The sequence below is a fragment of the Triturus cristatus genome, chromosome 8, assembly GCF_964204655.1.
Source record: "Triturus cristatus chromosome 8, aTriCri1.1, whole genome shotgun sequence".
NCBI lineage: Eukaryota > Metazoa > Chordata > Amphibia > Caudata > Salamandridae > Triturus > Triturus cristatus.
The window spans coordinates 17,885,318-17,896,463 of record NC_140591.1 but is presented as its reverse complement, the minus strand read 5'-3'; positions in this window follow the sequence as shown (position 1 = coordinate 17,896,463).

Here is an 11,146-nt window from a genome sequence, read left to right as displayed (position 1 = left end):
GTATGAAAAAATCTGTGTCGCATTAGCCATCCCTGGACACGTGTTTCGAGGTAGTTGCCTCTCGTCAGCAGGGAGCAGGTAAGTGTAGAGGGGTGCCACGTGGACTGCCAATAATTAAAAACAGGTAAAGTACCTTTCACGGCGCGCAGGTGCTGGTCCAAGACTCGTCAGTCCGCTGGCTCAGGAGAGCCGTAATGTATCAAGTTTAATTGGCCGCACACTGCTCGTCACACCAGCAAGTTGCCCCAAGGAACTGTGGACGATGTAGTAGCGACGGCGAGTACGCCTATGCTACGAAGTGTATGAAAAAATATGTGTCGCATTAGCCATCCCTGGACACGTGTTTCGAAGTAGTTGCCTCTCGTCAGCAGGGAGCAGGTAAGTGTAGAGGGGTGCCGCGTGGACTGCCAATAATTAAAAACAGGTAAAGTACCTTTCACGGCACGCAGGTGCTGGTCCAAGACTCGTCAGTCCGCTGGCTCAGGAGAGCCGTAATGTATCAAGTTTAATTGGCCGCACACTGCTCGTCACACCAGCAAGTTGCCCCAAGGAACTGTGGACGATGTAGTAGCGACGGCGAGTACGCCTATGCTACGAAGTGTATGAAAAAATATGTGTCGCATTAGCCATCCCTGGACACGTGTTTCGAGGTAGTTGCCTCTCGCCAGCAGGGAGCAGGTAAGTGTAGAGGGGTGCCGCATGGACTGCCAATAATTAAAAACAGGTAAAGTACCTTTCACGGCGCGCAGGTGCTGGTCCAAGACTCGTCAGTCCGCTGGCTCAGGAGAGCCGTAATGTATCAAGTTTAATTGGCCGCACACTGCTCGTCACACCAGCAAGTTGCCCCAAGGAACTGTGGACGATGTAGTAGCGACGGCGAGTACGCCTATGCTACGAAGTGTATGAAAAAATATGTGTCGCATTAGCCATCCATGGACACGTGTTTCGAGGTAGTTGCCTCTCGTCAGCAGGGAGCAGGTAAGTGTAGAGGGGTGCCGCGTGGACTGCCAATAATTAAAAACAGGTAAAGTACCTTTCACGGCGCGCAGGTGCTGGTCCAAGACTCGCCAGTCCGCTGGCTCAGGAGAGCCGTAATGTATCAAGTTTAATTGGCCGCACACTGCTCGTCACACCAGCAAGTTGCCCCAAGGAACTGTGGACGATGTAGTAGCGACGGCGAGTACGCCTATGCTACGAAGTGTATGAAAAAATATGTGTCGCATTAGCCATCCCTGGACACGTGTTTCGAGGTAGTTGCCTCTCGTCAGCAGGGAGCAGGTAAGTGTAGAGGGGTGCCGCGTGGACTGCCAATAATTAAAAACAGGTAAAGTACCTTTCACAGCGCGCAGGTGCTGGTCCAAGACTCGTCAGTCCGCTGGCTCAGGAGAGCCGTAATGTATCAAGTTTAATTGGCCGCACACTGCTCGTCACACCAGCAAGTTGCCCCAAGGAACTGTGGACGATGTAGTAGCGACGGCGAGTACGCCTATGCTACGAAGTGTATGAAAAAATATGTGTCGCATTAGCCATCCCTGGACACGTGTTTCGAGGTAGTTGCCTCTCGTCAGCAGGGAGCAGGTAAGTGTAGAGGGGTGCCGCGTGGACTGCCAATAATTAAAAACAGGTAAAGTACCTTTCACGGCGCGCAGGTGCTGGTCCAAGACTCGTCAGTCCGCTGGCTCAGGAGAGCCGTAATGTATCAAGTTTAATTGGCCGCACACTGCTCGTCACACCAGCAAGTTGCCCCAAGGAACTGTGGACGATGTAGTAGCGACGGCGAGTACGCCTATGCTACGAAGTGTATGAAAAAATATGTGTCGCATTAGCCATCCCTGGACACGTGTTTCGAGGTAGTTGCCTCTCGTCAGCAGGGAGCAGGTAAGTGTAGAGGGGTGCCGCGTGGACTGCCAATAATTAAAAACAGGTAAAGTACCTTTCACGGCGCGCAGGTGCTGGTCCAAGACTCGTCAGTCCGCTGGCTCAGGAGAGCCGTAATATATCAAGTTTAATTGGCCGCACACTGCTCGTCACACCAGCAAGTTGCCCCAAGGAACTGTGGACGATGTAGTAGCGACGGCGAGTACGCCTATGCTACGAAGTGTATGAAAAAATATGTGTCGCATTAGCCATCCCTGGACACGTGTTTCGAGGTAGTTGCCTCTCGTCAGCAGGGAGCAGGTAAGTGTAGAGGGGTGGCGCGTGGACTGCCAATAATTAAAAACAGGTAAAGTACCTTTCACGGCGCGCAGGTGCTGGTCCAAGACTCGTCAGTCCGCTGGCTCAGGAGAGCCGTAATGTATCAAGTTTAATTGGCCGCACACTGTTCGTCACACCAGCAAGTTGCCCCAAGGAACTGTGGACGATGTAGTAGCGACGGCGAGTACGCCTATGCTACGAAGTGTATGAAAAAATATGTGTTGCATTAGCCATCCCTGGACACGTGTTTCGAGGTAGTTGCCTCTCGTCAGCAGGGAGCAGGTAAGTGTAGAGGGGTGCCGCGTGGACTGCCAATAATTAAAAACAGGTAAAGTACCTTTCACGGCGCGCAGGTGCTGGTCCAAGACTCGTCAGTCCGCTGGCTCAGGAGAGCCGTAATGTATCAAGTTTAATTGGCCGCACACTGCTCGTCACACCAGCAAGTTGCCCCAAGGAACTGTGGACGATGTAGTAGCGACGGCGAGTACGCCTATGCTACGAAGTGTATGAAAAAATATGTGTCGCATTAGCCATCCCTGGACACGTGTTTCGAGGTAGTTGCCTCTCGTCAGCAGGGAGCAGGTAAGTGTAGAGGGGTGCCGCGTGGACTGCCAATAATTAAAAACAGGTAAAGTACCTTTCACGGCGCGCAGGTGCTGGTCCAAGACTCGTCAGTCCGCTGGCTCAGGAGAGCCGTAATGTATCAAGTTTAATTGGCCGCACACTGCCCGTCACACCAGCAAGTTGCCCCAAGGAACTGTGGACGATGTAGTAGCGACGGCGAGTACGCCTATGCTACGAAGTGTATGAAAAAATATGTGTCGCATTAGCCATCCCTGGACACGTGTTTCGAGGTAGTTGCCTCTCGTCAGCAGGGAGCAGGTAAGTGTAGAGGGGTGCCGCGTGGACTGCCAATAATTAAAAACAGGTAAAGTACCTTTCACGGCGCGCAGGTGCTGGTCCAAGACTCGTCAGTCCGCTGGCTCAGGAGAGCCGTAATGTATCAAGTTTAATTGGCCGCACACTGCTCGTCACACCAGCAAGTTGCCCCAAGGAACTGTGGACGATGTAGTAGCGATGGCGAGTCCGCCTATGCTACGAAGTGTATGAAAAAATATGTGTCGCATTAGCCATCCCTGGACACGTGTTTCGAGGTAGTTGCCTCTCGTCAGCAGGGAGCAGGTAAGTGTAGAGGGGTGCCGCGTGGACTGCCAATAATTAAAAACAGGTAAAGTACCTTTCACGGCGCACAGGTGCTGGTCCAAGACTCGTCAGTCCGCTGGCTCAGGAGAGCCGTAATGTATCAAGTTTAATTGGCCGCACACTGCTCGTCACACCAGCAAGTTGCCCCAAGGAACTGTGGACGATGTAGTAGCGACGGCGAGTACGCCTATGCTACGAAGTGTATGAAAAAATATGTGTCGCATTAGCCATCCCTGGACAAGTGTTTCGAGGTAGTTGCCTCTCGTCAGCAGGGAGCAGGTAAGTGTAGAGGGGTGCCGCGTGGACTGCCAATAATTAAAAACAGGTAAAGTACCTTTCACGGCGCGCAGGTGCTGGTCCAAGACTCGTCAGTCCGCCGGCTCAGGAGAGCCGTAATGTATCAAGTTTAATTGGCCGCACACTGCTCGTCACACCAGCAAGTTGCCCCAAGGAACTGTGGACGATGTAGTAGCGACGGCGAGTACGCCTATGCTACGAAGTGTATGAAAAAATATGTGTCGCATTAGCCATCCCTGGACACGTGTTTCGAGGTAGTTGCCTCTCGTCAGCAGGGAGCAGGTAAGTGTAGAGGGGTGGCGCGTGGACTGCCAATAATTAAAAACAGGTAAAGTACCTTTCACGGCGCGCAGGTGCTGGTCCAAGACTCGTCAGTCCGCTGGCTCAGGAGAGCCGTAATATATCAAGTTTAATTGGCCGCACACTGCTCGTCACACCAGCAAGTTGCCCCAAGGAACTGTGGACGATGTAGTAGCGACGGCGAGTACGCCTATGCTACGAAGTGTATGAAAAAATATGTGTCGCATTAGCCATCCCTGGACACGTGTTTCGAGGTAGTTGCCTCTCGTCAGCAGGGAGCAGGTAAGTGTAGAGGGGTGCCGCGTGGACTGCCAATAATTAAAAACAGGTAAAGTACCTTTCACGGCGCGCAGGTGCTGGTCCAAGACTCGTCAGTCCGCTGGCTCAGGAGAGCCGTAATGTATCAAGTTTAATTGGCCGCACACTGCTCGTCACACCAGCAAGTTACCCCAAGGAACTGTGGAGGATGTAGTAGCGACGGCGAGTACGCCTATGCTACGAAGTGTATGAAAAAAAATGTGTCGCATTAGCCATCCCTGGACACGTGTTTCGAGGTAGTTGCCTCTCGTCAGCGGGGAGCAGGTAAGTGTAGAGGGGTGCCGCGTGTACTGCCAATAATTAAAAACAGGTAAAGTACCTTTCACGGCGCGCAGGTGCTGGTCCAAGACTCGTCAGTCCGCTGGCTCAGGAGAGCCGTAATGTATCAAGTTTAATTGGCCGCACACTGCTCGTCACACCAGCAAGTTGCCCCAAGGAACTGTGGACGATGTAGTAGCGACGGCGAGTACGCCTATGCTACGAAGTGTATGAAAAAATATGTGTCGCATTAGCCATCCCTAGACACGTGTTTCGAGGTAGTTGCCTCTCGTCAGCAGGGAGTAGGTAAGTGTAGAGGGGTGCCGCGTGGACTACCAATAATTAAAAACAGGTAAAGTACCTTTCACGGCGCGCAGGTGCTGGTCCAAGACTTGTCAGTCCGCTGGCTCAGGAGAGCCGTAATGTATCAAGTTTAATTGGCCGCACACTGCTCGTCACACCAGCAAGTTGCCCCAAGGAACTGTGGACGATGTAGTAGCGACGGCGAGTACGCCTATGCTACGAAGTGTATGAAAAAATATGTGTCGCATTAGCCATCCCTGGACACGTGTTTCGAGGTAGTTGCCTCTCGTCAGCAGGGAGCAGGTAAGTGTAGAGGGGTGGCGCGTGGACTGCCAATAATTAAAAACAGGTAAAGTACCTTTCACGGCGCGCAGGTGCTGGTCCAAGACTCGTCAGTCCGCTGGCTCAGGAGAGCAGTAATGTATCAAGTTTAATTGGCCGCACACTGCTCGTCACACCAGCAAGTTGCCCCAAGGAACTGTGGACGATGTAGTAGCGACGGTGAGTACGCCTATGCTACGAAGTGTATGAAAAAATATGTGTCGCATTAGCCATCCCTGGACACGTGTTTCGAGGTAGTTGCCTCTCGTCAGCAGGGAGCAGGTAAGTGTAGAGGGGTGCCGCGTGGACTGCCAATAATTAAAAACAGTTAAAGTACCTTTCACGGCGCGCAGGTGCTGGTCCAAGACTCGTCAGTCCGCTGGCTCAGGAGAGCCGTAATGTATCAAGTTTAATTGGCCGCACACTGCTCGTCACACCAGCAAGTTGCCCCAAGGAACTGTGGACGATGTAGTAGCGACGGCGAGTACGCCTATGCTACGAACTGTATGAAAAAATATGTGTCGCATTAGCCATCCCTGGACACGTGTTTCGAGGTAGTTGCCTCTCGTCAGCAGGGAGCAGGTAAGTGTAGAGGGGTGGCGCGTGGACTGCCAATAATTAAAAACAGGTAAAGTACCTTTCACGGCGCGCAGGTGCTGGTCCAAGACTCGTCAGTCCGCTGGCTCAGGAGAGCCGTAATGTATCAAGTTTAATTGGCCGCACACTGCTCGTCACACCAGCAAGTTGCCCCAAGGAACTGTGGACGATGTAGTAGCGACGGCGAGTACGCCTATGCTACGAAGTGTATGAAAAAATATATGTCGCATTAGCCATCCCTGGACACGTGTTTCGAGGTAGTTGCCTCTCGTCAGCAGGGAGCGGGTAAGTGTAGAGGGGTGGCGCGTGGACTGCCAATAATTAAAAACAGGTAAAGTACCTTTCACGGCGCGCAGGTGCTGGTCCAAGACTCGTCAGTCCGCTGGCTCAGGAGAGCCGTAATGTATCAAGTTTAATTGGCCGCACACTGGTCGTCACACCAGCAAGTTGCCCCAAGGAACTGTGGACGATGTAGTAGCGACGGCGAGTACGCCTATGCTACGAAGTGTATGAAAAAATATGTGTCGCATTAGCCATCCCTGGACACGTGTTTCGAGGTAGTTGCCTCTCGTCAGCAGGGAGCAGGTAAGTGTAGAGGGGTGCCGCGTGGACTGCCAATAATTAAAAACAGGTAAAGTACCTTTCACGGCGCGCAGGTGCTGGTCCAAGACTCGTCAGTCCGCTGGCTCAGGAGAGCCGTAATGTATCAAGTTTAATTGGCCGCACACTGCTCGTCACACCAGCAAGTTGCCCCAAGGAACTGTGGACGATGTAGTAGCGACGGCGAGTACGCCTATGCTACGAAGTGTATGAAAAAATATGTGTCGCATTAGCCATCCCTGGACACGTGTTTCGAGGTAGTTGCCTCTCGTCAGCAGGGAGCAGGTAAGTGTAGAGGGGTGCCGCGTGGACTGCCAATAATTAAAAACATGTAAAGTACCTTTCACGGCGCGCAGGTGCTGGTCCAAGACTCGTCAGTCCGCTGGCTCAGGAGAGCCGTAATGTATCAAGTTTAATTGGCCGCACACTGCTCGTCACACCAGCAAGTTGCCCCAAGGAACTGTGGACGATGTAGTAGCGACGGCGAGTACGCCTATGCTACGAAGTGTATGAAAAAATATGTGTTGCATTAGCCATCCCTGGACACGTGTTTCGAGGTAGTTGCCTCTCGTCAGCAGGGAGCAGGTAAGTGTAGAGGGGTGCCGCGTGGACTGCCAATAATTAAAAACAGGTAAAGTACCTTTCACGGCGCGCAGGTGCTGGTCCAAGACTCGTCAGTCCGCTGGCTCAGGAGAGCCGTAATGTATCAAGTTTAATTGGCCGCACACTGCTCGTCACACCAGCAAGTTGCCCCAAGGAACTGTGGACGATGTAGTAGCGACGGCGAGTACGCCTATGCTACGAAGTGTATGAAAAAATATGTGTCGCATTAGCCATCCCTGGACACGTGTTTCGAGGTAGCTGCCTCTCGTCAGCAGGGAGCAGGTAAGTGTAGAGGGGTGGCGCGTGGACTGCCAATAATTAAAAACAGGTAAAGTACCTTTCACGGCGCGCAGGTGCTGGTCCAAGACTCGTCAGTCCGCTGGCTCAGGAGAGCCGTAATGTATCAAGTTTAATTGGCCGCACACTGCTCGTCACACCAGCAAGTTGCCCCAAGGAACTGTGGACGATGTAGTAGCGACGGCGAGTACGCCTATGCTACGAAGTGTATGAAAAAATATATGTCGCATTAGCCATCCCTGGACACGTGTTTCGAGGTAGTTGCCTCTCGTCAGCAGGGAGCAGGTAAGTGTAGAGGGGTGCCGCGTGCACTGCCAATAATTAAAAACAGGTAAAGTACCTTTCACGGCGCGCAGGTGCTGGTCCAAGACTCGTCAGTCCGCTGGCTCAGGAGAGCCGTAATGTATCAAGTTTAATTGGCCGCACACTGCTCGTCACACCAGCAAGTTGCCCCAAGGAACTGTGGACGATGTAGTAGCGACGGCGAGTACGCCTATGCTACGAAGTGTATGAAAAAATATGTGTCGCATTAGCCATCCCTGGACACGTGTTTCGAGGTAGTTGCCTCTCGTCAGCAGGGAGCAGGTAAGTGTAGAGGGGTGCCGCGTGGACTGCCAATAATTAAAAACAGGTAAAGTACCTTTCACGGCGCGCAGGTGCTGGTCCAAGACTCGTCAGTCCGCTGGCTCAGGAGAGCCGTAATGTATCAAGTTTAATTGGCCGCACACTGCTCGTCACACCAGCAAGTTGCCCCAAGGAACTGTGGACGATGTAGTAGCGACGGCGAGTACGCCTATGCTACGAAGTGTATGAAAAAATATGTGTCGCATTAGCCATCCCTGGACAAGTGTTTCGAGGTAGTTGCCTCTCGTCAGCAGGGAGCAGGTAAGTGTAGAGGGGTGGCGCGTGGACTGCCAATAATTAAAAACAGGTAAAGTACCTTTCACGGCGCGCAGGTGCTGGTCCAAGACTCGTCAGTCTGCTGGCTCAGGAGAGCCGTAATGTATCAAGTTTAATTGGCCGCACACTGCTCGTCACACCAGCAAGTTGCCCCAAGGAACTGTGGACGATGTAGTAGCGACGGCGAGTACGCCTATGCTACGAAGTGTATGAAAAAATATATGTCGCATTAGCCATCCCTGGACACGTGTTTCGAGGTAGTTGCCTCTCGTCAGCAGGGAGCGGGTAAGTGTAGAGGGGTGGCGCGTGGACTGCCAATAATTAAAAACAGGTAAAGTACCTTTCACGGCGCGCAGGTGCTGGTCCAAGACTCGTCAGTCCGCTGGCTCAGGAGAGCCGTAATGTATCAAGTTTAATTGGCCGCACACTGCTCGTCACACCAGCAAGTTGCCCCAAGGAACTGTGGACGATGTAGTAGCGACGGCGAGTACGCCTATGCTACGAAGTGTATGAAAAAATATGTGTCGCATTAGCCATCCCTGGACACGTGTTTCGAGGTAGTTGCCTCTCGTCAGCAGGGAGCAGGTAAGTGTAGAGGGGTGCCGCGTGGACTGCCAATAATTAAAAACAGGTAAAGTACCTTTCACGGCGCGCAGGTGCTGGTCCAAGACTCGTCAGTCCGCTGGCTCAGGAGAGCCGTAATGTATCAAGTTTAATTGGCCGCACACTGCTCGTCACACCAGCAAGTTGCCCCAAGGAACTGTGGACGATGTAGTAGCGACGGCGAGTACGCCTATGCTACGAAGTGTATGAAAAAATATGTGTCGCATTAGCCATCCCTGGACACGTGTTTCGAGGTAGTTGCCTCTCGTCAGCAGGGAGCAGGTAAGTGTAGAGGGGTGCCGCGTGGACTGCCAATAATTAAAAACAGGTAAAGTACCTTTCACGGCGTGCAGGTGCTGGTCCAAGACTTGTCAGTCCGCTGGCTCACGAGAGCCGTAATGTATGAAGTTTAATTGGCCGCACACTGCTCGTCACACCAGCAAGTTGCCCCAAGGAACTGTGGACGATGTAGTAGCGACGGCGAGTACGCCTATGCTACGAAGTGTATGAAAAAATATGTGTTGCATTAGCCATCCCTGGACACGTGTTTCGAGGTAGTTGCCTCTCGTCAGCAGGGAGCAGGTAAGTGTAGAGGGGTGCCGCGTGGACTGCCAATAATTAAAAACAGGTAAAGTACCTTTCACGGCACGCAGGTGCTGGTCCAAGACTCGTCAGTCCGCTGGCTCAGGAGAGCCGTAATGTATCAAGTTTAATTGGCCGCACACTGCTCGTCACACCAGCAAGTTGCCCCAAGGAACTGTGGACGATGTAGTAGCGACGGCGAGTACGCCTATGCTACGAAGTGTATGAAAAAATATGTGTCGCATTAGCCATCCCTGGACACGTGTTTCGAGGTAGCTGCCTCTCGTCAGCAGGGAGCAGGTAAGTGTAGAGGGGTGGCGCGTGGACTGCCAATAATTAAAAACAGGTAAAGTACCTTTCACGGCGCGCAGGTGCTGGTCCAAGACTCGTCAGTCCGCTGGCTCAGGAGAGCCGTAATGTATCAAGTTTAATTGGCCGCACACTGCTCGTCACACCAGCAAGTTGCCCCAAGGAACTGTGGACGATGTAGTAGCGACGGCGAGTACGCCTATGCTACGAAGTGTATGAAAAAATATATGTCGCATTAGCCATCCCTGGACACGTGTTTCGAGGTAGTTGCCTCTCGTCAGCAGGGAGCAGGTAAGTGTAGAGGGGTGCCGCGTGGACTGCCAATAATTAAAAACAGGTAAAGTACCTTTCACGGCGCGCAGGTGCTGGTCCAAGACTTGTCAGTCCGCTGGCTCAGGAGAGCCGTAATGTATCAAGTTTAATTGGCCGCACACTGCTCGTCACACCAGCAAGTTGCCCCAAGGAACTGTGGATGATGTAGTAGCGACGGCGAGTACGCCTATGCTACGAAGTGTATGAAAAAATATGTGTCGCATTAGCCATCCCTGGACACGTGTTTCGAGGTAGTTGCCTCTCGTCAGCAGGGAGCAGGTAAGTGTAGAGGGGTGCCGCGTGGACTGCCAATAATTAAAAACAGGTAAAGTACCTTTCACGGCGCGCAGGTGCTGGTCCAAGACTCGTCAGTCCGCTGGCTCAGGAGAGCCGTAATGTATCAAGTTTAATTGGCCGCACACTGCTCGTCACATCAGCAAGTTGCCCCAAGGAACTGTGGACGATGTAGTAGCGACGGCGAGTACGCCTATGCTACGAAGTGTATGAAAAAATATGTGTCGCATTAGCCATCCCTGGACAAGTGTTTCGAGGTAGTTGCCTCTCGTCAGCAGGGAGCAGGTAAGTGTAGAGGGGTGCCGCGTGGACTGCCAATAATTAAAAACAGGTAAAGTACCTTTCACGGCGCGCAGGTGCTGGTCCAAGACTCGTCAGTCCGCTGGCTCAGGAGAGCCGTAATGTATCAAGTTTAATTGGCCGCACACTGCTCGTCACACCAGCAAGTTGCCCCAAGGAACTGTGGACGATGTAGTAGCGACGGTGAGTACGCCTATGCTACGAAGTGTATGAAAAAATATGTGTCGCATTAGCCATCCCTGGACACGTGTTTCGAGGTAGTTGCCTCTCGTCAGCAGGGAGCAGGTAAGTGTAGAGGGGTGGCGCGTGGACTGCCAATAATTAAAAACAGGTAAAGTACCTTTCACGGCGCGCAGGTGCTGGTCCAAGACTCGTCAGTCCGCTGGCTCAGGAGAGCCGTAATGTATCAAGTTTAATTGGCCGCACACTGCTCGTCACACCAGCAAGTTGCCCCAAGGAACTGTGGACGATGTAGTAGCGACGGCGAGTACGCCTATGCTACGAAGTGTATGAAAAAATATGTGTCGCATTAGCCATCCCTGGACACGTGTTT